Below are 27,580 nucleotides of genomic sequence, written 5' to 3' on the forward strand. Positions count from 1 at the left end.
GCCAAATAAAACTATAACTGTGCAACAAAAACAAAGAGAACAATGCAATTATTCCAAGATTTAAAGGACTACTTGACCAAAATTTTGCAAACCGTAGAAAGGTTGTTTTTTCATAGTAAACCCCCGTATTATGCTACCCACAAAACAGTACGCTCCAGTTTCAAGCAGTTAAGGTGCCAACGGCACGCAAAAATCAAAGTTTTCTCATACCGAAACTGGAAAAACGGGCGCCATTGCCGCCCGCCGGAAGTGACGCACATTTGAGACAGGAGTCCGGACAGGTTCGGAGCGTCTGCTCATTGCGGCTCGTGCAAAGCGCTGGTACCGGTAGCGCGTGCAGCACTTTGCGCAATAAATACTGGTTATATATGAGAATACACATTTTAAATAGGATGAAACGCCCCAGAAAAAGTTTTAAACTTGTTTTATTTACTGTAGAAGACTAGAAAACTGCTCGCTCGAGGTCAGCGAAGATGGTCGCGCCGCAATGCTAGTGAGCGTTGTTTGCCTGGCAGTATTCGATTAGAGCTTGTGCAAAGTTCGGACACCTCGAAAGAAGGAAGCATATTCAAATAAAACAAAGTAAAAAAAATCTTGTATTATCAAGTGGGCTTTCTTTAGTGGGAGCGCGTGCCAACAGCACATGTGCGCTCTGTTGTGCGTGGATTATGGATATTGTCTAGATATAAAAAAGTGACCTGCCTTCTCCTTTGCCTTCTCATTTTTCTCCCTCGCCGAAAGGTATTATTGCCTGTGCATAGGAATTTGGAACCGGTGTCGTGAACGCGAGACAAATCAATAAAAACAGCTCGATGTCAAAAAAGGGAGCTCTAGGGAATTAAGCGCTGTGCTACACGAAAGAATGGACCTGAACGCAAGTTATTTGAATGATACCGGTAAAGGAATACAACACGCACATAATTTTGATTACATATTCTGCATTGTTACTCAGTAGATACAGATACACTTCCTTCCGGCAACCATCACATCAGATCCGATCCTAAGGACAACACGAGTTTGCAAATCTCTCTGACGGGAGGCCCCATCAAAGAGGTCGGGGAGCTCCGCATACTAGGTCTGTTCATCCATAACAGGCTCAGCCCGGAATCCACTATTGCCAAACTCAAGCGCGTAGGCGAACAGGTCGGACGCATGATCCATCGCGTTTCTAACAAGCGCGGCGGGTTGCGAGGCAGGGACGCGCTTCGGCTCGCCCATGCCTTCGTGACCAGCAGGATCCTCTACTCCGCTCCCTACCTTCGCACTACGAAACAACAAGAAATAAGAATCGACACCATCGTTAGAAAGGCTACAAAGCGAGCCCTGGGCCTCCCAGTGGCCACCTCCAATGCTAAGTTGTCGGCGTTGGGGGTGATCAACTCCTACCAGGAGTTACGAGAGGCCCACCTCGTGAACCAATATACGCGACTCTCGCAGACGGCATCCGGGCGCCGCCTGCTAGACCGCTTGCACACCCAACACGAGTGCACTCCAGAGGAGACGTGTCGGATTCCGGAGCTATGGCGTCACAAGCTCTGGGTCCCTCCACTCCCGCGCAACATGGACACACATACACACGAAGGCAGACGAGAGGCGCGCGCTCGGGCCCTCGAACACCAACATGGATCCAAACAGGGTGTATACTACGTTGACGTGGCAGGGCCGTCGCCCAATGGATTCTACACGGCCGCAGTAGTTCACCAGGATCAATGCGTTAACGGGCTCTCCTTTCGAGCTCGAAATTCAGCACAGGCTGAGGAAGTAGCCATTGCGCTTGCCGCCTCGGACTTGAATTCGAAGGTAATCGTGACAGATTCGCGTCGAGCCTGTCAACACTACCTGGCTGGCGAGATTTCACCTTTAGCCTGGAGTATATTAAAGCGCGCAGTGAGGGAATCGGACCCTTCGCCCAAACGCATAGTTTGGACTCCAGGCCATCAGGGCGTTAGAGGTAATGAGGCTGCGGACGCGGCTGCCCGAGCGCTTACCTACCGGGCACCTCACCCAGGCTCTTCCGGCTCGGAGATTGTGCAACCGCTTCTGCGGTTCAGAGAAATTCTGGACGACTATTGCGAACGCCATCGTCTTTTCCCGGTCCCTGCTAAGGGCCTGAGTAAAGCTGATGAGCGAACTCTGAGGCGCTTGCAGACCAACACTCTGTTGTGTCCTGCAATAGTGAAACATTTCGACCCCAAAATTGATGGGCGCTGCCCTCACTGTGGGGAAGTTTCCGATACCTTCCACATGGTTTGGGCCTGTCAAAAGAATCCTTCCCTTCCCCCCAATCCTTCCCCTTCCCGAGAGGCATGGGAGGCAGCCCTGCTCAACTGCTCGGGGCTGGAGTCTCAGAGGGCTCTAGTCCAACGGGCGCGAGTAGCGGCCTCGTCCAGCGGGGTCCCGGACTAAGGACTCCACCTATGTAAAGGGCCATTTTTGGTCTGCAAACTCTCCTGTTGTTTATTAAAAGTTTTCACCACCACCACCGGCAACCAGCGTGGTCGGCGTATACGGTTGACTGAGGTCCTGCAACCACGTCGCTCTGTCCGGCTGTGTGGTTTGAAAATATTAGAGAACCTTTTCTGTCCCTTCCGTACACGGGTTTTAAGTGGTTCTAGGTAAATACAGTAATGAACGCAGCGCATAAGTCTTTGTTCATTTGAGCCGGCATGTATTTTGCAACGCGCAGTGGTTTGCCCGACCGAGGCGCGAAAAGATGAACCAGCCCACCATCGGCACCACATTGATGCCGCGGTCCTCGAAGAGAAAAATCTATTTTGCAGCAAAAATTTTGCTTCTGGCGTGAGGTCTTGGAGAAGCACCTGGGATGGTAATGCTGAAGCTTCCTGTAATCGACCTCAAGTATGAACGGCGTGAGGTAGTAAGAAATTCGACGTTTTCAGTAGCGCACGTCTAGCCTTCCAGGATTCTCAGCCCGCCCGGCCTGCGAGTCTTCGCGGCAGCAGATACACTCGGCGCACGACGGCATTATTGCGCATTGGGCCGAGCTGTACCTGCAATAAACGCGTGCATGTTGATTCCTTTTCAGACGAAGCAGACCTCTCCTTAGACTTCTTCCTGGTGTAAACAACGTGACGTCAAAAGGGCGTTGCTCGATGAGCAAAGCCGTCCACTTTAGCTTCTGAACCGCCTAAGCTAGCTTGTGACGAGCGGGCCCCTGTCCTCTTTATTCTCCCGATTAGAGATGCCACGAAGCCTTTCTTCTCCCAGTTATAACCCTCTCGGTTCGTGGCATGCTTTGCCGATTGGGCCAGAAACGCGTACGTGCTCTGATGCTTGATGTGGACCGGGAGAGGTCTATTGACAAAGCCCAACCCACAAAAGGGGTTAGCGCAAGGGAGAAGCGTCAGTCACCCCCCATTATATGTTTTGAAAAAGAGAGGAAATTCGCGTTAAAACCTGAGCTCCAGACAGTTGACACCAGCTTTCGAGATCGGGTGTGAAGGGCAGTGGCCGCGAGGTATACATGGTGCTATTCGCATTCCTCGTATTCCTTTCCGCGGCGACGCACTTCGCCGACATGATGCCAGCAGTTAATTTTACTCGGAGATCATCGAGCTTCGCAGTGAAAACAGCCAGAAACGCGCCAGAAGAAGGGCTTACAAGGGGCGTGCACTCACTTCTGAACACCTGAAACTGGCCTGCCGGCGATACCGTTGTCTCAGCCCGGCAGCCCAGAGAAAAGGCCCAGGGCGTCCTGTACAAAATTCCGTGTTCCGTCTGCACGGCGTCGTACATAGGGGAAACGAAGAACTTCGCGGAAAGGATGAGCCAACACAAAGCGGACGTCCGTCACATGAATCGTCAACGCAGCGCCGTGGCCGATCACTGTGAAGGGTGCGACCATCCAGTTGACTTTGACAGCACCATTGTATTGGAAACGGAAGCTAACCCACGCAGGAGGCTTCTACTCGAGTCGTGGCATATTCAGCTAACACGAGACAATGTTAATCGTTCCCTGGGGACACTCCCCTCATCCTATGTCCATGGGCTGCGGACATTGACCCGGAGGTTCTCCACGCAGGGGCTTAAAAAGCCAAGCTGCGCTCGCCCGTAGTCACACCGTGAAGAAGGGGCCGAGCCGGTCCCGAAACGTCGTGTTTTTCCGGTAATTTACTTGGTTGGCGTCAGTTACCTTCTCCTAACATTAAATTTCCCAACCAGACAGACTTCTGTCGAATGTTTTCTTTTGAGTCGTTTCCGGTCAGGTTTGTTAGTTGTCCAACACATCGCTAGGGGATTGCGTCATCTGCTACAGAGGTTTTTGAACGCTTATAACTAAAATATAGACGCTTCACAGCTCTAATATTAAATATAAACATTGTTCATAACATGCACACTGTATCGAGCGCAAAATTAGCTGAAGTAAACTTTCGGTCAAGTAAGCAAACAAGGGAAGGGGATTGAGGGGCTCGTTATAAATATGACAGAAGCCAACAGCCACAGAAACCAAGGGGCACAGGGGATTTTTTTTAATTTATTTATTTAATTTGTGGTGTTGATCAATTGAGAATATTACTGAATATGTTATCGCTTAATGCTAATTGATTAGAAAAGCAGAAGAAAAAACAACCACATGCCGCCGGTGGGATCCGAACCCACGACCTCCGAATTACGCGTCCGGTGCTCTACCTCTGAGCTACGGCGACGGCTGTCAAATCTTCTGCTTTCGGGGGCATTTATGTTTACAAGTAACCTAACCTTGAGAGTGTTCATCAGCGCCACCCACGTTCATAAGCGGCGGACGTGGAACGTCCTGAGTTACCGCAGGTGTGACGCAGAACGTCATCGAACGAAGAGGGTGGAAGCTGTGTGAGAACCCTCTTATGCTTCCTATGGCGTCAAGGCTGCCAGAATCGAGGCCCTCGCTAAGCAGTTAAGCAAACAAGGGAAGGGGAATGAGGGGCTCGTTATAAATATGACAGAAGCCAACAGCCACAGAAACCAAGGGGCACAGGGGATTTTTTTTTTTTTCACTAGGCCTTTAAGTGATAAAAATTTCATGATCACAATATATACGCAGCACAAGCTAGAAAATGCACAGATGTGAACATAAAATTTCAAAGTTGTGAGCGGATGGTTGTACGCCTCGATTTAAAGCAGCATAAACTGAGTAAAAACACAACAAGCTTAAGCATTATATAATGTGAAAGTCGCAATTTATCAAAGAAATCATTTTTAAGAAGACGATGAAATGGATTAATTGTATGAGAAGGCTTTTAAAAGGAGCTCTGCATGGAGAAGAAAGATTTCGTCTCAGCGCAGTTTATGTCATGTACGGTACCACACTGCTGAGCAAGTCAGCTACACTACGTTTAGGTCTGAACTCAAACGCAGGGTGTTCAAAATTAAGATTTGCAGATTTATTAAAATTAGGCACTGAACGCTACGTGAAATCCACCACTTCGCGTAAGGTATGCGGACAGCAGGACACAAAGTGAGATTATAATTGCCCCCGTCAGGCACATAATTATCAAAATAAAATTGTCGAACTTTTAACCGCTGGGGCTAGCGTTAATGTTTATATCAGAAACATATAGGCGGCCATGTTTCCAGGCTACTCCATTTGGTAAAATTCTTTTAGAGCACGCGTCTTCCGAGATATTCGCCCATATAGTTTCCATAGATTTCACGTAATTACGCATGGAAGGCAGTGGCAGTCGGTGCTAAACTCCTGCCTAGTGTGCCGCAGCGGTTGCGTGGGCATTTCTTTGATTTAAATAGTCGAAAGTGAAAGGGAAACAGTTATCAGCGTCAACCGTCGCTTTACGTCGTTGGCAGACGAAACCCTGCGTCTCGCCGGGAGGAGTTCGACGCCTACCTTCATCGCCGCGCATGCGCAATTACCTGAATCTGGGTGAAAATTTTGACTCGAAAATTTCGGAACACTCGCGTGATAGAAGACTTCTACCAAATGGAACTGTGTAGGATTAAGAATTTTTTGGTTTCCGATGTAAACATGCGCGCTTGCTGCAGTGACCAAAAAGTTCATTAATTGATTTTAGTTAATTAGGTGACCGACGGTTATAATTATTACTGAGTTTGTGTCCCCCCAAGCAGTATAACTTCTCTGTAGAGGTGGATTTCACGCACCTCCCAGCGCCTATTTCTAAGAAATTTGTTAAGCCCAATTGCTCTCTTATTATAACTAGTATGACTGAACTAATGCCATTGCATCAAATTCTTAGCCGCCGCAGTGGGTCAGTGGTTACGGCGCTCGGCTGCTGACCGGAAAGACATGGGTTCGACCGCGGCCGCGGCGCTCGCATTTCGATGGAGGTGAAATTCTAGAGGTCCATGTGCTGTGCGATGTCAGTGCACGTTTAAGAACCCCAGGTGGTCGAAATTTATCCGGCGCCTTCCACAACGACGCCCCTCATAGCGTGAGCCGATTTGGGCGTTCAACTCCATGAACCAACCAAACCAACGAAGCTAAGCGCGTCTAATTCTCACGTCTCTTCTTCCATCAGAACGAGTTTTTCATTTTTTATGCCTTGGACGTCTGACTCTGCACTTATCCTCAAGTGTGCCTGTAGAGAAGCCGCTTTTTTCTGCTTGGTTCTGCTCATTTGACTAGTTTCTGCCGCTTCCATGCTCAGACGTTCTCGTGTATGTTTTGTTTTTCTGTTTGCCTGCTGCAGTTTTTGTGTCTCACTCAGGGAAACTGACAGGGCGATAGGAAACTTGGTGCATAAAGGTATCGACCACCTTTGAGGAAGGAACGGGAAAAATCTTTGTCAGGCATGGTTAGTTTCTCTGCCAGCGTTCCCCGCCACATACTGCATGGAAATTATACTGTGGCCGTGTAACTAAAGAAAAAGGAAAGACACCGAAAAGAGTATATATGTGTGCTGAAGTCGGCGTTTAGATCAGTGACTTAGAGAATTGGGCATATATCCAGTCTTTATGGGCTTGTAAAACAAAGCAGCGTGCCTTAATAGTCGTATTTTAACACTCCCCATTATTAGAGGAGTCCGGCCTGAAACGATCGACGTAAAATTGGTGCACGTATGTGCCTCTCCTTGACGCAACTCCTATCGCTGAAACATATACGCAGTGCTTTTCTCTCGGTATTCCGCATAAATAGCGCAATCAATAAAATTCATTTTATTAGGTCACTCAGTTTAGATGGCGAGTGCAGAATGGGACATCAAAGTGGCGCAGAAGGAGGTAGCGGCGCATAAACGCCGTGAGTATAGCCCGGCATGTGTGTACCGCTTATATTCCTCGGTCATGTTCAAGACACTTTAAAGGTAAAAATCACAATTAAGCGAATTATAACGAAGCAAATATGCGAAGAATGTTTTGGTTCGTGTTGCGGCGCACAACAATCCGCTCGTTATACGAAACATAAAAAGAGCGCAACCACGCTGGCTGCCCTCCGCCCCGTTCCGCCGAGTGGATTGCGGATATTTCGCCGAGCCGCTTAGTTTTAAACGCTGAAGCAGAGTTTCGGTGGCTGCAGCGGCGGCCCCGGGGCCATCGTCATAACACACGGCAGCGTGCACAGCCTTGCCCCTCTCCCTTCCCATCACGCTTCGGTTTTCGCTCAGTGGGGCCTGACGCACTCGTTCACCGATGGCTGATCCGCGAGCTTTGCCTTTGCTCTTTCCTGCCGCTCACATCCAACTTTGCCCATCGTTTCTGATTACGAGTTTTGTTGCTTGCTCTCGTGTTTATTTTGTACGCTTATGCGTATCGACGCGTGCTTGCTTTCAGTTTCAGACTTGGCCGTGTTTTTGCGGTAGTAGCTGGGGGTGCTAGAAGTCCTAGCTAGCGCAATTTGCGGGCGCGAAATTCCATTAAACGAATCAATGACGAAGGATGCGCCGACAAGGACGCCGGGGCAGGAGAACGGGGAGGGAAGAGGCCCAGCAGGAGCAGTGGACCCGGAGAAGGAGGAGGAGGAAGGTTGTGTGCGCCAGCCCTCAGCGGCGTTGATCAGCGAACGTGCTCGACCGAGCGGCCAGGTTTTGCTTGTCGCGAAAGCGCTGCTCGAGAGGCGGTGATCGCATTCAAGCGCGATGACGTTCGGCGGTTTCCACGCTGCTACGGAGCGCCTGCAGCGCCACCGGCTGTTGAACGGAGCTCGCGGTGTTTCACGCCGTTATAAAGAGATTTGCGCAAGCTGCGGATGTGGCGGTTACGACAAGTGCTTGGCATAGGAGCTGGCGGTTTCCTTCGCTTTTTGTGGCTTAATGCGAGCGGGGCTTTATTTAAAGAGGGGGCCCCAATCTTTCCGTACTGTGTTGTGTTCCCACAAATCTGAGCAGTACGGTGGCTGGTAACCACATACGGCGTCAGCTAATACGCTGTCCAATTTAGCACCGCTGTTCTCACGAGGAAACGATTCGCGATTGGTCGCTGTCTTCGCTCTCATCTTCGTCGGCCAGTGACGACTCGTTTTTACGGCGCGGAGGTTTACTAATGCTATCGCCGATTGGCTGACAGCAGCTCCGGCTCCCGTCTCACTGCACGGTTTTAAAGTGGTGCCATAAACTTCGCTCTTCCAGCTACCTTATCTGGAGTGCCTCGCGTCACGTTGATGCGCCTGCTCTTCTTTTGAGCACCTCTTTGGCGGTCTAGGTAGCGCCCGAAACAACGTATCAGAAAACAGCTCTGCGATGTGGGTTTTTCTTTATAAAAGTGTGCCAGCCACGACGCATTAGTGTGTTACCTAGGGGAACAGGAGTGGTGTGTTCTTGATATCGCTGATAGATTGCGTCATTGAGCTTCTTTAAGAAGACTGCCGTCGGAGTGTTCCTCTGTGCTTCTGTTTCTCTGATAGCGTTGGGTGTTCGTATTATGTGAGCAACGAAGCGTCTGTACTTATTACGCTACAGCGTTAAGCTCCGGTTCAGCGCAGAAACCGCCGTAGTTATTTGGCGCTGGCGTGTCGAGAAAATCGGCATTGGTCGAGAGAGTTGTGGCGTGACACGTTGAGCTGTGTAGTTCAAATGATTGAATCTTGAGTTACATTGGGATTATGAAGTCGTAGCATGACTCGAATGTCATTATGGCATACAATGTCAGTTACGCTGAGAAGAAAATTGGAATTATTAGTTGGCAGTCGAACCCATGACCCTTGGGTTACAAGTCATACACTGTACTCCTAGGCCATTGAGGCACTCTCGTTCGACTAGATTAAAGTGGGTCCTTGTGTACAGTCTTGTGGTGTATCATGTGGTATAGTATGCCTACTGCTAATGACCATGCTAGTAGGAGTGAGAGTTTGTGTGAATACAAAAAAGTACTAATCAAGAAAGAAAGTAGCTAGTAGACTTTAACGCTGTTGCGTCGTCATACCCTCAAGGCGGAGCGTATGTGTCCCCCTAATTTTGAGCGAAATAAAAGGGTCATCACAGAATGCTAATAACGTTCCATCAGCTCGACATTATCTTAACCGCTGTTTTCCATAGCGGCCGTAGCTGTGGTCATAAATCCTGAACACGTTGGGCACCCTTCGACTCACTCACACAGAACTGCTTACTTGCTTGCGTCTTTTCCAGCGATAGAGGTACAGAAGCCATTGAGACGTCTTCCTTTACGGCGTTCTCCTCAAATTCGCTGCAGTGGCTTCATTATTGTCTGCCTGTCTTCGCAGGAATTGTCCATACCTCCGAAACCTCCGGAGGCGGTGACCCGTGGGTTGCATACCTCCCTATCGTACGGCGAGTATTCGTAAGTGTTCCACCCTCTAAGTCATACTGCACGCACTGATTCTGCATCGGAGAAGGGGTTAAGAGCCCGCGGCCCCTCTTTCCCTTTTCTCCGCTAAGCGTTGCATGCTTGGCCGGGTCTTGGCGCGCCATCTCACGAGAGAGCGAACTGTCGCAAGTTGCGCGTGACATCCCCCTCACTTGTTCTCTCGATGGCCGCGAGTGTCGCGACCTCTTGCGTCAGAGGCGAGCAGACACGTCGCACGCCGAGCGGGCTCCGACCCGCTCGATCGAACCGTGGTCGCGCGTGCGTTCCCGCGAGACGCCCATTAAATATTTATCGAGCCATACCGCGCGCCAATGATTTCTCCGGCGGCAATCAAGGCGCGTCGACAGCGGCGCGCATATTCGCCGTCTTAGAATTCGATCTTCGCGGGCGGCTGGCTTCGCGATGCCACAAGTGGTTCACGGAGGAACGCCGCTTCCCGGGGTAGAGTGGAACCCTGCTGGTCGGCCAATGCCGAGTGAGTCGCTACGTCCCGACTCGAGTTTACTGCAGTATGCGTGAATTTATTTATACTCAAAAAGAGCTGACTCTCATTTACTAGGTTATTTTGAAACATCACCTTTTCGTGCCCAAGGCCACAGCTGTCATCGGCGGTGAGGTCTTGCCAGGCCCTCCTGTGGTTCTTGAGAGTGTCGGGCCTGCACGATAGGCTGTGGCTTTGCCGTAGCCTTTTCGCCTTCTGCTTTTTCTTCTTTCTCCCTTTTCTCCCTCCCATTTATACCTTCGCATCCCTTTCCCCCAGTGCAGGGTAGCAAACTGATCTCATCTACCGGTTAACCTTCCCGCCTTTCCTCTTCCTCTTCGACCTCCTGGTCTATTTTTCGTGTAATCCATAGAGTGACTTCAACAGAACTGTGTGTGGGCAACCCAGCACATTCGCATTTTCTCTTACAACTGGCTACCCGAGTTGGTTCATAATGGTTTTAACAGATAACGATACGCACCTGAAACGCACCTAACGATACGCACCTAAAGAAAGCCTGAACAGGGAAAGCGCTTCTACAAACTAACTTTATTTGCTGTTGAGGACGCAAGCAAAAGTGCATGTCTAGCTTTGAAAAACGCTTTTGACAAACGCTTGTGTTTGATGAGAGCATTGGCATGAAAATACGATACAAATGCGCCAACGAAGCGTGCACGCCCTGTTTTAGATTGTTAGCTGCTTCAGCCAAGGAGATACTTTTAGTCCCGTTCCTCGGGTTTTGGGCAGAAATAATTCGTTGTGAGAAAAAGAAAGGCGCAGTTAGTGTCTGACTCTCGGTAGGCACGTCAAGCTTTGATACAGGAAGATCTGGACGACAGGCGAAGTCGCTGATTTCGGTAGCGGACGACGTACCACGTGACTGGACATCACTGGCCCCGCCTCGTCCATGGGGTAGCCGAGTAACCATCGACAGGATGCAATAAGAAGTAAACTTGTGTTAGACCACCTCAGCTTGCGAAGCTTACCTGAAACAAAGACAAAATAATTACGGTTTAAAAGACTCCCTAGAAACTAAAATGGATTACAATAATGCAGTTAAGAGGAAGATTTCAATGGAAAACCGCATAAGGCAGTTCCAAAACATGATCTTTTAAAACTTGCGACCACGACATCATTCGTTGTGCCTGCAGCTTGGTTTCAATTGCGGTGGAAAAAGCATAAAGAAAGGTATTCGCTTTGGCGAGAGCGAGAAATCCACCCCACAGACTTGGGTAAGAGGATCACACACTGCAGATGTATGCGTTGTTACGGGAAAACAATGCCGTCGCCAGAAATCAGAATGGAACCATCGCAGGCGTGGGTGTGCGTCGCTGGGGCGTTGCCTTTCCTGCGCGCGCGTCAGAGCCTGCGGAGCTGGGTGTTGCTTATGTAGCTGGAGAGGAGGGCCTCCCCAATTAAGAGCACGTCGCACAAATATTGACTTTGTGGCCCGAGCGGCTCGTGGGGGCGTCCGCCACGAGCAGCCATTGCGGAGACTTAATGACGCCGCTAATTAGGTTTAGTCGGCTGGGAGTAATTGAATTAGGCCCCGATTTCTCAGCGCTGTACGTCCGCGAGCCGAGAACAAACACAAACAGAAAAGGCGAGCAGCGCAAGTCGCCGCCGCTGCCGCCACCGATCACTTGGAGCCGCCTGTAATGACCGCGCGCGTGGTGCGAGAAGCGCTGCCCGCAGCGGAGCGAGATCGGCATCTGCGAGACTCGGCCGGTCTCGCTCACGCCGTCAGCTAAATGTGAATGGCCGCAGAGTCATGAATAGAGCCGGCCGCTCGATTACTGCGTCAGCGAGGAGGCGCCCGGTGGGTACGCCCCCATTATAATGCGCTGCAGGGAAGTACAAATGTAACACAGTGTAGTACGAAGCTTGCAGCGCGGCTTTAGTGTCTATTCGAGGCGCTTCTCCACAAGCGGCTACCTGCTAGAAACACAGACGCGTAGGTAGTATTTAGAGAGGAAGGGCTGAAGAGAAAGAAGGCATAAAGTTAACCAGGGGCCGTGTTCTATGAGCTATCCATTTTCCATTGTCCATTTGGCGTCCATTCGCTCCTCTGTCAGTAGTCCTTAGATGTCCGGGTTATTGGGTTTATTGGGGTTTAACGTCCCAAAGAAACTCAGGCTATGAGGGACGCCGTAGTGAAGGGCTGCAGAAATTTCGACCACCTGGGTTTCTTTAACGTGCACTGACATCGCACAGCGCACGGGCCTCTAGAATTTCGCCTTCATCGAAATTCGGCCGCCGCAGCCGGGATCGAACCCGCGTCCTTCGGGTCAACAGCCGAGCGCCGTAACCACTGAGCCACTGCGGCGGCCTGCGTCAAGCGGCTCGGCCATTGGCTAGTTGGTGACCGCACCTTACCATTGGCTGAAATTGGATGCAATATGCAGCCAGGTGCATCGGAGGGCTCTGTCAACGGGAGGTGACCGGACATGACCTTTGGCTGCGATATGCAGCCGATGCTGAGGTCCGGTCGCCAACGGCCCAACGACGTGGGTCACCTCCCACAGACGCTTGAAAGCCACGGCTATACCTGATTGACCAATGACAGAGGACCAAATTGACGCGAAATGGACAATGAAAAACAGGCAGTTCGTAGAATATGGCCCCAGAAGGATGTTACGGTTGGCTACTCTGCAGTGAGAGAGAGGGATGCAAAATGGAAAGAGGGAAGACAGGGACGGGGTAAGGACCAAAGGCATAAGAAAGACGCGCGTACTTGACAGCCACATTCTGTCGCACAAGCACGACGCACTCAGGGATCAAAACACCGTTTTGTGCACCCTGAGGGCTGCTGGTCGCTGTGGTCATAGCCCGGCAGAGGGCGGGGATCGAGGTGGCCTAGAGCACAGCGCTGCGTTTGTCTTTCGGCCCTGAGCACGGGACAGTCACAAAGCAGATGCTGTACTGTCTCATCACAATCACATGTGTCACAAGCAGGGCTGTCGGCCATGCGAATGCGGCGGGAGCAGTGGTTTGTGAAAACATCACCCAGGCGTAGACGATAAAGAAAGGTCGCTTGGTGTCGCGGTAGACAAGGCGGCAGGGAAATTTGTAGTCTAGGATTCAGTGAAATAAGGCCCGCGTTAAAAAATTGGCCCTAGTTCAGTGTGGCAAGTGTGAGCTCCCGCGTAAGCCTGCGGAGCCTACTCGCTGTGACAACCTTTGAAATGGAGATATTTGCATGAAGGCCGTCGTTGTGGGCAGACCGCGCTTCTTCGTTCACGTGGTGGTTTCCTGGGATGCCGAAGTGTCCAAGCAGCCATTAAAAAATTTGTCATGTCCTCTGGTCATTGCGCCGTTGTAAACTTCGGGGATTTCTGAGACCGGCTGTTCATGCAATGCGCGGTGTAGTGTAGCGTACAGGCCTTGGTACAATGGCAGACCGATAGGCAGCGAGGTCCATTACCGTTGAGGAAGCTTGGTGTGCGTTGTTTTTACCTTGATCTTGACGCACCTTGCCGGGATGACCCCAGACCGTGCAGTTCTGTTACAGTTATATATCTGTGTGGACATATAATCGGGACTGGATATAATTCAGAAATTTTGAGCGACTTGTTTGAGAGCTGCCGATGATACCATGGCTTTCTTCCTAATGGCGACTATAGAAATGAGCACTGGAAATTGATGCCTATTCCATAAGGGTGAGAGAAGTCTGGATGCAGGGCTAAGCTGCGCGGGCAGAAAGGCGCGATTGTGAATCAAGGGCCGTGGTGATCGTACTACGCGGCCTGGTAACAGAAAGGGTTGGGAGATGGTGTCACGTGACCTGAGTGACGTACCGAATATGCCGCATAAGGGGCGTGCAGCACAACATATCTAGTAGTGGGATCCTCCCGCCTGATTTGAAACGTATGAACGCCTGAGTATTGATATTTTTGTTTAATTAAAGAACCACAGAAATAGCCGACATAAATTCGAAACTCTTTACTCTGCCGAACCCTATACCCTACTTATAGTTCTAGAAAGTTAATTTTCATTAACCTTTCACGGTCACGAGAGAGGGTGAAGGCACAAAATTAGTCTAGGTTGATGTGCTGCCTAAGCCGAACATTGATTAACGCCTGTAGAGCAGCGTGCATGAACGCATTTCGCACATTTTCTACGTGACTAAAGACGTTTATTAGTCAATTAAAATATAAAAAATAATAAAGACAGTAGGAATGTGATGTCGTTCACGATTTTCGCGTTGTTTTGGTGGATTGCACCACTAGGGAATGAAATGCTCTGGGTCAAGAACCGCACACGGGTTTGCTCGCAGGCGTTAGAGCTAGCGAGCCGTAATGAGGTTCCCTAAAGCAATATGAAAGCCAAATTACGTTTACAGGTATTTACATCAAAGCATAAGTGGCACATATAAATGTGTGTGTGTGTGTGTGCGCGCGCGCGCGCGCGCGCGTGTGTGTGTGTGTGTGCGTGCGTGTGTGTGCGTGTGTGCGTGCGTGAGTGTGTGTGCGCGTGTGTGTGTGCGTGTGCGTGTGCGTGTGCGTGTGTGCGTGCGTGTGTGTGTGTGTGTGCGTGCGTGTGTGCGTGTGTGCGTGTGTGTGTGTAAAATGAGTGGTAGAAGATGAAAAGGGGAGGGCTGCGAACGAACATCCACTCAGCCTTTGTTAACTATAACCCTACACCTTGGGCTTTTTGTGCCCTTATCATGATTTAGCTCTCTCGATCACATCCAGACTACGAACTCTGCTTCTAATGCTACTTCCGATGGTCACTCAGCTGACAAGCAGCTTCCGAAAGCAGCGGCGATCCGGCACGCTTCAAAGAGCCTACTAACCTTCCAACGCTCATTCGAAGTGCGGCACCTACACCTTGTGAGTGGCATTAGGAGAACGTAATCCCACAGACAAAACTAGCTTTACTAAAGAAAAAAAAAAGTAAGTTTGTCCTTGTCTCTCACTCTCCGCTTCAGAGCTGATCAGTTAAGCAGTCCTCGCATTCGCTCACAAATGCTAAGCTATTTGGAACAGTGCCTTAACTACTCCTTTTATGGCGTGCAGTGGGCGACGTGTAGCGCGATACAAAGATCCGACGTCTTGCTTTTATAGCCATCCATTATTCCTCTCTGAGCCGTGCATATACGTACACTGACGAGCTCCTTCTTGGCGCTCAAGGCAACCATTGTTCCTCGCGCTTTGGAAGAGATCTTCCGGGGCGTATACGAGAGGGGGGGCACGTAGCGGTCGACGCGACTGGAATTTCTTGGTTGTTTTTGCGTTACTGCAGTGATGGTTTTAGTTAGCGCCTCTTAGTGCTTCAGTAGTTACCGCATTCTCTGTTGCCTTTTGTGTTTGCTGAGCCCTTTGTCAGTCCCTCCACAGGCTGTGACAGCGACAGACCTGCCTGCTTTAATTTTTCTGAATAGATTTGGCTGAGAAGAACCAGAAGAAAAAGTTTTTGGGCTAACTGATGCGTAATGACTGCGTTGTACTCCGTGCAACATAAAAACACAAAGACCGAACATGACAAGTGCCACTTCCAACTAAGTTTACTGGTCAGAATTAGGGGAGATAGCAGAGACTTCAGCGTTACAAACATATTTCGGAGACCTGATTTGCTGTCAAACATTACTGCCCTCTCTTTTTGATAAAGGACGCGTCTATCTTAAAAGTCCTGCATGACGCTTTCGAGGAAGCCACCGCCGGTTATTTTTATCCTCGAAGCAGAGACATTAAAAAAGGAAGCCTGGCAGAAAAGCTAAGCTAAGCAGATGCAGCGCTCGACGTGCGTATACTGTAAGGTGCCGGAACGCTTCAAGCAGCCTCTAACGCGGCCGAGAATGGAATACCCGGTTTAGCGATGGCTCGCTTCGCGTCAGCGCCGCCGCACCTGGGCCCGCCAGCCATGAAGCCTCACGGCACGCCGGCGCGCCCCGAGCTGAGCAGACGCTCTTTCCCCACCGCACTTCGATGCATGGCTTCTGGAGACGTTAATTATAGGTCTGCTCGGGGGTCCCTAATGGAGCTATGATGTCGTCGAGTCTACCCGCGAAACGCCACACCGCCTGCAGGTGTAGCCCGCGCTGCTTGAGAGCGGCGCCAAGAGAAAGCAGGGACGCGCGAAGGAGGAGGTGAAACCGAGCCTCTTATCGGGCCACAGAAAAACAACAGCAACGCCGCCGTCCGGGGAGAAGTGGCGAGGAAAAAGGCGGAAGGGAGCGGCGCGCCTCCTGCAGATGACAGCCGGGAGTGGGGAGCGGAGGGGGCTTCGGGCGTCGGTGTCGCGTGAAGGATCGAGCCGGCGTAGTACACCGCTCGCCTGCCGGGCCCGGTGTCGGCGCTCCGAGCGTCTCTCGCTGCGAGGAATTGCAGCCGCGATTGCTGCTTCTCGAGCGCGATGCGGTTTGGCCCGGAGCGTGAAACGAGAGCGGAGAGGGTGGCGGGGAATCATGCGGCTCCGGCAATAGCGCCGCCGGCGCAAGGAATGCGTTCGCCGGGCAAACGCGGAAAATGTGGCGTGTCCTTATCTTGCTCTCGTTTCTATGCCTGCATTTTGAGTGTTATTTATGCATTAGACCCCTTTTTATTGCCGTTTTTTTTATTACCACGAGTAGCTCGCTTTTATTCTGAAGCATACCTGAGTAATAACTCCAGTCTAGGGCAGTCGTCTGACGTTAAAACGAACCAGAATAATAGGGAAACAAAGCTTCCACTCGTTAACTCATATAGGTATAAGGGGAAGAGATCGATAGGAGAGGAAGAAAAAAAGTGCGCTTTTATGGCTGCTACCACGTATTCAGACGGAAACATATCGTCAAGATGTCATTGGTAATAGGTTTTTTCTTGAACCGTTTATTAAAAGAAAAAATTTTTGCTCCTTTTGTCCTCGGCTATCGGAACCTAGAGGAAAGAGACGGTGAGAAAAACCAGGATTAGGTAAGAGATCTCTAATATTTTAGTAATATCGCGACATCGTCGGCCAGACGGCGTTCAGAGTCCCATGCAAGAGCGCAGTGGAGCAATGAATGAGTACACACATTCGCTCAGAGCGCTTGCCAGTTTCAGCGTCGTCGCGAGCAGTGGGGAGGGGGGGGGGGCTGTCACGTCAGCAGAACAGCCCAGCAGAAGACGCTGCAACATGCAAGCGCTCTTGTGCGCATGCGCGTGCTCTAGTCCGTTTCTGCACTACAGTCCTGTATGGATTGCTGAACAACGTCTGGCCGACGCTACCGTGATACTACTAAAGAAATTAGAGAGCGGCACGGATATGGTACTCTACACTGGGAGAAAGGGAAAGGAGATATAAAAGGCAAGGAGAAAAGAGAGCTAACGGCGAAAAAGATTCTCGGACGGTGGCCGATGCGATCACCGGCTGGAAGTCCTCGTAGGGCTCTGCTCCGCTTCTTGAGGGCGTGGCCTAGTAGACTATAGCGGCGTTTACACGAACCCAACAGCACCGTGTTGAGTCGAGTTAGCGGATCGAAAACTAGTTGCTGGGATCATGTAAACGCGCTCCGAGTCGGGTCAGGAGTCGAGGGGTCGGGTACAGTCAACTCCGCTGCAAGGGGTTGGTTGACTCACTTCGACCCAGCCGGCGAGGTGCTTGTAAACGCTTTAGAGTCGAAGATTTGGGTTAGTGAGAGGGGACAGGATAAATGTGAACCCGTTTTTTGCTCATGCCGTCGCACCTCCGAGACAGTTGTGGCGGAGCGTGATCTTGGAGGCTGCCACTGTTCGCTCGCAGTGCGCTGCTCGGCGCTTGGTGTCGCTGCATTTGAATCGGTTCCATCTCTCTAAAATCTAATTCATGCTACCGAGATGCGAGACAGATAGTGAACACTTCCTTTCTTCAAACAAACAAAAAAAAAACGCGCAGTCGTTGCGATGGGGTTGCCTTGCTCAGTCCGACTCCCTGACTCGACACGACACTATCGGGTTTGTAAGCCTCTTTACATGAACTCGATAGAGTCGAGTCGAATTTGCTTGTCGGGTAAAAAACCAGCTGTCGGGTTCGTGTAAACGCTGTCGGGTCGAGTAAAATAAGCGGCAGAGCGAGTCGAGTTAACTCACCTGCAGGGGGCAGGTTAACTCGCTTGGCCCGCCTTTCTAAAAACCTCGACGCAAGGCGCCGCTACGATAATTACGTGCTTGAGCCAAGTTCATGTAGACAACAAGCGGGGCGATTCAGGGGCGAGCCACCTAACCCGACGCTGACTCTATCCAAGGCTTATGTAAGTTTATGTAAGCTTATATAAGCTTATGTAAGGGCTTATGTAAGCAGGGCTCATCCCTTTGTCGAGAGCAAAATCCTGACTTCCTTACTTTACACTCTGCATTTGTAATGGAAGTTAATAGGTTCAAATGATCAGGGCTGAAAATCGGTAAAATTAAAGACGTCCTGAGGATTTTATGCCATATTATTTCGAAGTATTAACCTGTATGGATACTACGGGCATTGATTGAGAAGTCCCTCACTTTTCGTTGGCATTCTGAAATACGATGTTTTGGCACATAAAAAGGAAGAATATGAAGAGAGAATGTGCTAGCTCAAAGCTTCTTCAGTGCTCCTACCAGGATGTGTTGTCAGGTTCTTTTTTTTTATCTGCTGATTGCTTTTTGTACCATATCTGCGCAAACGCCTAGAGATTGATAAAGAATGGAACTAAATTCAAAGAAATTTTTATCATTTCAATGTCGCAAAGTCCTATGCGAAACATTAGGGTCTATGTGCAATTAATTAACTGATGATCCATTACAGGGCATTTCCACACTGTCTATTTCTGTTCAATTTTTGTTCAGACGTAAGAGTCATTAAACCATATCTTGTTTTTTGTGTCAGCAAAAAGGAAAGTGTAGCAGTAGACACGCGAATGCGGTATATAGAAGCCACGTTTTTCGATAGAAGTGAAATTATATTGAGCGCCCGATATTTCTTAATAGCGAACTTTTCACGTTTTCAGAAAAATTAATGTCAGCTATATGCGGGACGGTTACTGGTTTAGCACCATCGTCACCGTCGGCATCTCTAGTTTCGGATTCTGGTTTAGGGTTTATGGTTTATGTGGGTTTAACGTCCCAAATCGACTCGGGCTATGAGGGGCGCCGTAGTGAAGGGCCCCAGAAATTTCGACCACCTGGGGTACTCGTGCACTGACATCGCACAGTACGGGGGCCCGTAGCATTTCGTCTGCATCGATATTCGACCGCCGCGGCCAGTATCTAACCTGCGTATTTCGAGTAAGCAGCCGAGCGCCAGTAAAGGTAACCCCTTGAATACTTTACATGTCTTCAATACACAGCTACACACAGCGTCATAACAGAACACAAAGGACGTTAGTATTGTTTCCTGTTGTAGCCAGTTTGCGTAAAATATACGTGCCTCGAGAAGACAACCACTGAACCACGGGCGCACGACCACATAGAGCATACCGTCCTTGCCGTATACAGCTTTGACGCCTGCGGTCGCGGAGAATGCTCGCGCAGCAGACAACAGAGCCTCGCAAGCAGACAGATATGGGGCCGAGCCTGGGCATATGACTGGCTTGACGGGAAAATTTAATACAGCCGGGGCTTTAAGGTCTCTCGGACAGACAAAAGGGAGCAAGGGAGGAACCAGCGAGGCTCGGCCAGGAATGCAAAACCGACGAGATCTCGCGCAGTCAGCAGAGGATGGGGGAGAGGAGAAAGGGGGAGGGCGGACATTTCGCAGGGCCTCTCAGCTGGAGCGAGGCCGACAGCGCGATGAATGCGAGACTCGTCCGCCGACGCCCCGGACGCATTGCCGGGGAACAAAGGCACGCGGTGGCGGCGGCACCAGAGACTCTCAGTGCGCTTGTCGCTCGGCGTGAATTCGCCGGCGTTTGGAAGAATCCGCGACCACTGGCTAAGGCAGCTTAGTACTCGAAGTGAGCCTTTTGCTGGAGCAAATTTTTTTTGTCGCCTTGTTGTTCTTGCTGTTACAAAACTTTGCCTCCGGCCTCTTATTGCCTCATTGCTGTTTGCTTTACCCCAACTTTGCGGTTTGAAATTTCATGGAGTTAGTAACGATGTAAGTAGCATGATTGTGGTAGAGAAGGCTTAGTGGAGAGCTCAGGATTAATTTCGACCTCTGAATTTTTTTTTTTTTTGACGTGCTATGGTATCGCACAGCACACGGGCACTCTGCATCGCGCCTCCGTAAAATGCGGCCGGCATGACTGGGATTCGATCTCACGACCTTTGATTCGCCATCCGAGCTCCGTAGCCTCTGACCCACTGAGTTAGGTAGTCGCGAGATGAAAACCGAAGAATTGGTAGGTATGGATGGCGGAAAATGGCGGAACATGGTGCCGCTCTTAATAAGTAGCAGTAAAGTCCAGGAGTACAACGTTGAATCCCGGAGCTAATAGAAACTAAGTGGTTTCATGTCAATTTAAAGTGGCCAGTAAAATGAAATGTATTCAACGTGGAAGGGAATTTCTAGCATGATAGTGCACACACTTGGCCTAATGCCTTCAGAGTTCATCGTTTGGTTTCAGCCATGTATGCAGTATGAGCTTCTAGCTCCTGTAAAGCACCCGTTATATAGCACGCGTAATATATGAAAGGCTAGCCGCAGTAGTGACGTCATACTGCGCTGAAAATGGCCGCTGCGCTACGATGTTAAATATACGTATGTTTCTGGAGTGTACAAAGAAAGGCCAACAGATATAATTTCGTCGAGAAATACCTGCTGTTGGGATTGGTAATGAATGCTCATTGAGAAAAAAATATTTGGTCCCGTTGGAGGTTTTTTGGTGTATCCTGTTAATTTTGTGTGTCCATAAATATAATATTCGGCAGCAGAGCATTTAAGGAGCAAAAAACAACCGCTAATATTTGTGGAAAAAAGCAAATACCCCGAAAAAACACGAATTTAGGAAGTCTTTTGTGGATAACCCGATTTGTACCCGAATCTGAGATAAAAAAAAAAAAAAGCTCCTGATTTTAACTCTGGAATGAAGTAAAAAAAAAAAACATGCCTGGAAACTAGGGGAGTTCAATACATGGCTCAAAAATTAATCATGGGGCCTAGGTATTTTTCACCAAGGGTGGACGTGCCTTTACTTAAGGCTACTAAAGTTCCAACGAGAACACATGGCATTTACGTCACCTGTATGCCTGAAATTTAGCACAGCGCTTTCTTTCACTATCCGGCCTCATCAAGATATGCGCAGTGCTAACAGGCAAGAAAATTTTTCCATAAACCCAGAGCCGGCAGCACATTTCTTTCAATGGTCGTGTATTCATTATTACTCAGTAAAGCAGAAAGTTGGGCTAGTTGGTATCTTCAGTTGCTAGTGCGCGGTTGTCCTGTCCGTTCTCCCTGTGTTTTGCGTGTTTTTTTTTTGTGCGCCGTTTTTAAATGGATGCATTATTACAAATTTCAGTTGCGTAAGCTTTGCATAGCATGTGAAGATTGTACCCTTCATGTCTGCTGCAGTGGGTTATCTCTCTTTGTCTGCAGGCTAAATTATAAATAAATTAGTAGAAGCATCAAGGACACCAGCGGTAGATCTCCGTGTGAAACAGAGCCATGAAACTTAGTGTTGGCAAGTTTAAGGACACATAGTAGTCATTATAAAAAGAGGCATCCGGAATTATGGTTTGTGCCTGGTCTACAGACTAGTTATGGTGTAGAACTATTGTGAACAGCTGTTACTAAAGCTCAAATTTTTTCAGAGAATTTGGACTTATTATAGAGAAGCTACCGTCAAGCAGACTGAATCAGTTGTTTTTGAAATGATTTGCTTTTTCTCCACATTTGCAAAGATATTGCCACGCGCCTAACGCGCCGCGCGGCCTCCGCGCTGAGTAGAAGACGACGACGAAGCGGCGGTGTGCTCTCGAGGCGCGCTTGTTCTGTTCGGTGACCTGGAACCTGCTGCTGTGATTAAAAGAAGGCTCCCAGTCTTGGGTTCTTCCCGACGCCTATCTCCACGGCCCCTCTGGTCGTGACACTGGTGGAGGTGCTGGGTATGCTCCCTACTCCTGAGGACGACTCGACGCGCCCGCCTCTTGTGACCACCCCTGTCCATCGTGCCAGCCGGAGGATCCGAGGCCTGTCCCCCGAGGCCCTCCCTTCTGTCGGTGAGCCCTCGACTACCCCTACACTCATGGCGACGCCAATACCCGCCCTGCCTCCGACTGTCCCTGCAGCCAACCCCACCTACCTCACTCTTCAGACCCCACGAACGCCTAAGCCCTTTCACGGTGACCTGTTTGAAGATGCCGAAGATTGGTTGGCGCACTACGAACGGGTTGCGACCTTCAACTGCTGGGACGACGCTACAAAGCTGCGTAACGTGTATTTTAGCCTTGAGGACTCTGCACGCACGTGGTTCGAAAACCATGAGGCTACTTTCTCGACGTGGCCGGACTTTCGACGTCAGCTCCTGAGTACGTACGCCAACAGCGACCGCCGGGAGAGCGCGGAGCGTACCCTGTCATCTAGAATTCAGCTCCCCAATGAGGGTGTTGCCATGTACGTCGAGGATGTGACGCGTCTTTGTCATCACGCCGATCCGGCAATGCCTGAAGAAAAAAAGCTGCGGCACCTCATGCACGGCGTAAAAGACCAACTCTTTTCCGGCCTTGTGCGGAACCCGCCCAACACCGTCGCAGAGTTTCTGGCCGAGGCCGTGCACATGGAGAAATTGCTGCAGCAGAGATCCCAACAGTACGCCCGGCAACTGCGTCCGTCGTCGACACTGTCAATGTTGGACCGGTTCGACCATGATCCCAGGCCGAATCCGGACTCCCTTCGCGAACTCATCCGTTCAGTGGTCCGCGAGGAGCTGCAGCACCTTCAAGGAACCTTTGCCCCTCGCGTCGATTCCGTCACCAGCGTCATCCGCGAGGAAGTCCGGCAGGCCCTCAGAGCACAAGACGCTGCAGTTGTGCCGGCGCCGCAACCGACTTCATACGATCCCGCGCCGTACCCGATTCCGGCCCAGCCAGTCACGTACGCGGACGTCGTCCGCCGCGCGGCCCCATCTCCTGGGCCTTTGCCTTACACCGCACCATTGGTCGCGGTGCACTCTGCTCAGCCTACTCCTTTCTGGGCGGATCGGCGCCAGGCACCGCGGAAGACTGACCTCTGGCGCACCCCAGATCAACGACCGCTCTGCTACCACTGTGGTGAGGCCGGCCATCTCTACCGGCGGTGCCCCTATCGCGAAATGGGACTACGCGGATTTCCTGTCGACAGCCCCCGTCCACGGCCTGGAGAGCGCCCTCAAGACATCGCCGAGTACGTCACCCGCCAGCGTAGTTCACCGCCTCCTCCGCGCCGCGAGTCGCGATCGCCTTCTCCTCGCCGGTCTTCCCCCTCTGGGCTCCGTTTCGCCTCAGGACAACGCGGTTCCTCGAGCCCTCGTCGGGAAAACTAGCTCCGGCGGCCTTTGGAGGCGAGGCCGCCGAACGCCGATCCGCCGCAAAGCTTCCACCGCCGCAGCAACCGAATAGCCCCGACGTCGGATGCCGCAACGCTGCACAGTTTTCCCCGACGCGCCTTCCGACTCGCCGCGATGCCGTGACCCCAATCGCCGACCCGCTTCCGCCGCCGCACCGACCCGATCGCCCCGACGCCGAACGCCGCATCGCCGAAGAGTTTTCCCCAACCCGCCGCTTGAATCGGCCCGACGACGCAACCCCAGTCGCCGACCAGTTCCCGCCGCCGCACCGACTGAGTCATCCACAACAGCCATCGACGGGCCGCGCTGAAGGAAGGGTCTCTTTCGATATCCCTGTTCTCGTCGACACAAAGGAGGTCAGCGCGTTGGTCGATACGGGCGCAGATTACTCTATCCTTAGCGGACGGCTGGCGACGGCCCTGAAAAAAGTGACGACACCCTGGGACGGCCCCGACATACGTACGGCCGGCGGACATCTTGTCGCACCACTCGGTATGTGTGCGGCCCGGGTTACGGTCCGAGGCTGCACATTCGTTGCCACTTTTCTCGTTCTGCGCGAATGTTCTCGCGATGTCATCCTTGGCATCGACTTTCTTCGCGAGCACGGTGCTATCATAGACCTCCCGAATCGCTTGGTGACATTTTCTACCGCAATGGCCACAGAAGAACCTGCGCACCAGGGTTCTCGGTCCGCCCTGCGAGTTGCCGACGATACCGTTACGGTGCCACCACGTGCCAGCATTCTCGCAAGAGTTACCTGTGACGAGCCACATAGGGGACTGCGGGTTGTCGAGCCTAATGTCTCCCTCGTACTCACTAAGGGAGTTGCGGTGGCACGGGGCCTTGGATCCCTTCATGACGGTTGTACAGAGGTCCTTGTCACCAACTTCTGCAATGAGCATCGACATCTGTTTCGTGGCACAGCCATCGCTTACGTCGACTATGTTCAGGAAGTGGCCGAATGCTTTGCTTGCGAGGAGGGCACACCTGGAGCTGACACCGAAGCGGTCACCAACGTAGACATCAATCCAGGCCTTGCACCCGCTGAAAAGAGGCAACTCCAGGACCTCTTGCGGGAGTTTGGTGCGTGTTTCACGTCGTCGTCTAAGTGCGACAAACGTCGATAGTTAAACACCGCATTATCACGCATGAAGGAGCACGACCCATCCATCAGCAGCCCTATCGTGTGTCCCCTCGTGAGCGAGATGCTATCCAAACACAGGTCGAAGAGATGCTCACAGACGGCGTCATCCAACCGTCAAGCATTCAGTGGTCGTCTCCTGTCGTGCTCGTGAAAAAGAAAGACGGGACACTACGATTCTGTGTCGACTACAGGAAGCTGAACAGTGTGACCAAGAAAGACGTGTATCCGCTCCCGCGTATCGACGACTCCCTCGACCGACTTCGTGAAGCCAAGTACTTCTCTTCGGTCGACCTCAGAAGTGGTTATTGGCAGATAGAAGTTGATGAGAGGGACCGTGAGAAAACCGCCTTCATCACACCGGACGGGCTGTATGAATTTCTCGTCCTCCCATTCGGGCTCTGCTGTGCTCCTGCCACGTTCCAAAGAATGATGGACACCGTTCTAACAGGTTTGAAGTGGCAGACCTGCCTTGTTTATCTTGATGATGTCATCATTTTTTCCGCAACGTTCACGGAACATCTACACCGCCTCAGGACTGTCCTCGAAGCCGTTCGATCCGCCAACCTCTCCCTCAAACCAGAAAAATGCCACTTTGGTTTCACCGAATTGAAGTTCCTCGGGCACGTCATTAGTGCTGACGGAATCCGAGCTGACCCAGAGAAGCTTGCTGCCGTTGCTGCCTTTCCGGTCCCCGCCCACAAAAAAGCAGTCCGACGCTTTCTGGGCCTGTGCTCCTATTATCGCCGCTTCATTAGAAACTTCGCCCAGCTCGCCAGCCCTCTGACGCTCCTAACCCGTGATGACACGTCATTTTCCTGGGGCAACGAACTGCAGGCTGCCTTCGACGAGTTACGACGCCGACTCCAATCACCGCCCATCTTGGCACATTTCGACGAAGATGCCGACACCGAGGTGCACACGGATGCGAGCAACGTCGGCCTTGGCGCCGTTCTAGTTCAGCGGCAAAGCGGTGTCGACAAAGTAATTGCCTACGCCAGCCGCGCACTGTCACGCGCTGAGTTGAACTACTCTACCACGGAAAAAGAATGTTTAGCGGTAGTCTGGGCCGCCGCTAAGTTCCGCCCATACCTGTATGGCACACCGTTTTGTATCGTCACCGACCACCACTCGCTGTGCTGGCTGAAAAATTTAAAGGGCCCTTGCGGCCGCCTAGCACGTTGGGCATTACGCCTGCAGGAATTCGATTTCACCGTCACCTACAAGTCAGGCCGGAAACACACCGACGCTGACAGCTTGTCCCGCGCTCCCGTCGACCCTCCTCCACAAGACACCACCGACGATGATAGCTTCCTTGGAGCGGTCAGCACGTCTGAGCTCGTTTCCAGACAGCGTGCCGACGCCGAGCTGCGTCTGCTCATCGATCATCTCGAAGGTGGCTGCCCTGAAATACCACGATACCTCGCTCGTGGACTTTCGTCGTTCTGCCTGCGGAGAGGAGTGCTTTATAAAAAGAACTCTACTTCAAGTCCGACAACTTACCTGCTCGTCATACCGTCTGATCTACGGGATGAAGTCCTCCTTGCCTGCCATGATGAATCAACTTCCGGCCACCTTGGAGTTACACGCACCTTGTCCCGAATCCGGCAGAGCTATTACTGGCCCAACCTTACTTCAAGTATGAGGCGTTATGTCCGGACATGCCGGCAATGCCAGCGGCGGAAAAAACCCGCGCTCAAGCCTCCTGACTGCTCCAATGCATCGAGATGCCCCAAGTACCATTCGACAAAGTCGGCATGGACCTTCTGGGGCCATTTCCCCTCTCGTCGACCGGCCACAAGTGGATCGTAGTCGCCACAGACTACTTGACCCGATACGCTGAAACGAAGGCCCTGGCGCGGGGTACTGCTGCCGAAGTTGCCCACTTCTTTATGCACGACATCGTGCTTAGACACGGCGCCCCATCGGCCATCATTACTGACCGAGGCAAGGCGGTTACAGCCCGACTCCTACGTGACATCTTAGCGCTTAGCCATACAGCTCATCGACCAACAACAGCGTATTATCCCCAAACCAATGGTCTAACGGAACGGCTCAACAAAACATTGGCGGACATGATCTCGATGTACGTCGACGTTGAACACAAAACCTGGGATGAGGTCTTGCCTTACGTCACCTTCGCATATAATACTGCGACGCAGGAAACCACCCAGTTCACCCCGTTCCGTCTCGTGTATGGCAGAGAGGTCCGTATGATGCTAGACGCCATGCTGCCGTACGGCGACGCAGAGCTCCCCCCTGAAGCAGGCCACTTCGTGGAACAAGCAGAGCAGGCCCGTCAGCTGGCCCGCTTGCACATCAAGGACCAGCAATCCGCCGATGCCCGACACTATAACCTTCGGCACAGGGACGTGCACTACGAGCCGGGCGACCACGTGTGGGTGTGGACACCCGTGCGCCGCAAGGGATTGTGCGAAAAGCTTTTAAATAGGTATTTTGGCCCGTACAGAGTCCTGCGCCGCCTGAACAGCGTCAACTATGAAGTTGTCCCCCATGGAACTGTGATCACCGGCCCTCAGCGTCACCGGCCGGAAATCGTGCATGTAGTGCGCTTAAAGGCGTACTTTGCGCGTGACTGGGCGCTGTATTCACGCTTCGTTTCGTACCTTTCTTCCCTTACCCCATGTGTGTACTTGACTCTCCCCGCATGTCATCTAGCGTGCATTGTATAGTTCACCTCACCCCTATTTTTCTTCTTTTTTTTGCTCCTCCTCCTCTCCCTGTACATATCCCATTCCACATCGAGACGATGTTTGCTTTCGCGGGGGGAAATAATGCCACGCGCCTAACGCGCCGCGCGGCCTCCGCGCTGAGTAGAAGA

The 27,580-nt window shown here is 51.4% G+C and overlaps 1 protein-coding gene across 3 annotated transcripts in view; it reads left to right on the forward strand.

Moving 5' to 3' along the window:
* The window catches only part of LOC149371993 (uncharacterized), a 238,403-nt gene that overhangs the window by 149,287 nt on the left and 61,536 nt on the right, over positions 1–27,580 (forward strand). Inside the window, exon 3 of one of the 3 annotated variants that reach the window (XM_089566333.1) lies at positions 9,623–9,699. The exons of the other annotated variants lie outside the window; for them this stretch is intronic. The gene's annotated coding sequence lies outside the window, so the exon portion shown is untranslated. The remainder of the gene's footprint in view (positions 1–9,622; positions 9,700–27,580) is intronic. 3 annotated transcript variants of the gene reach the window in all.

This window comes from Amblyomma mixtum, chromosome 1, assembly GCF_055824585.1.
Source record: "Amblyomma mixtum isolate Tamu chromosome 1, ASM5582458v1, whole genome shotgun sequence".
NCBI lineage: Eukaryota > Metazoa > Arthropoda > Arachnida > Ixodida > Ixodidae > Amblyomma > Amblyomma mixtum.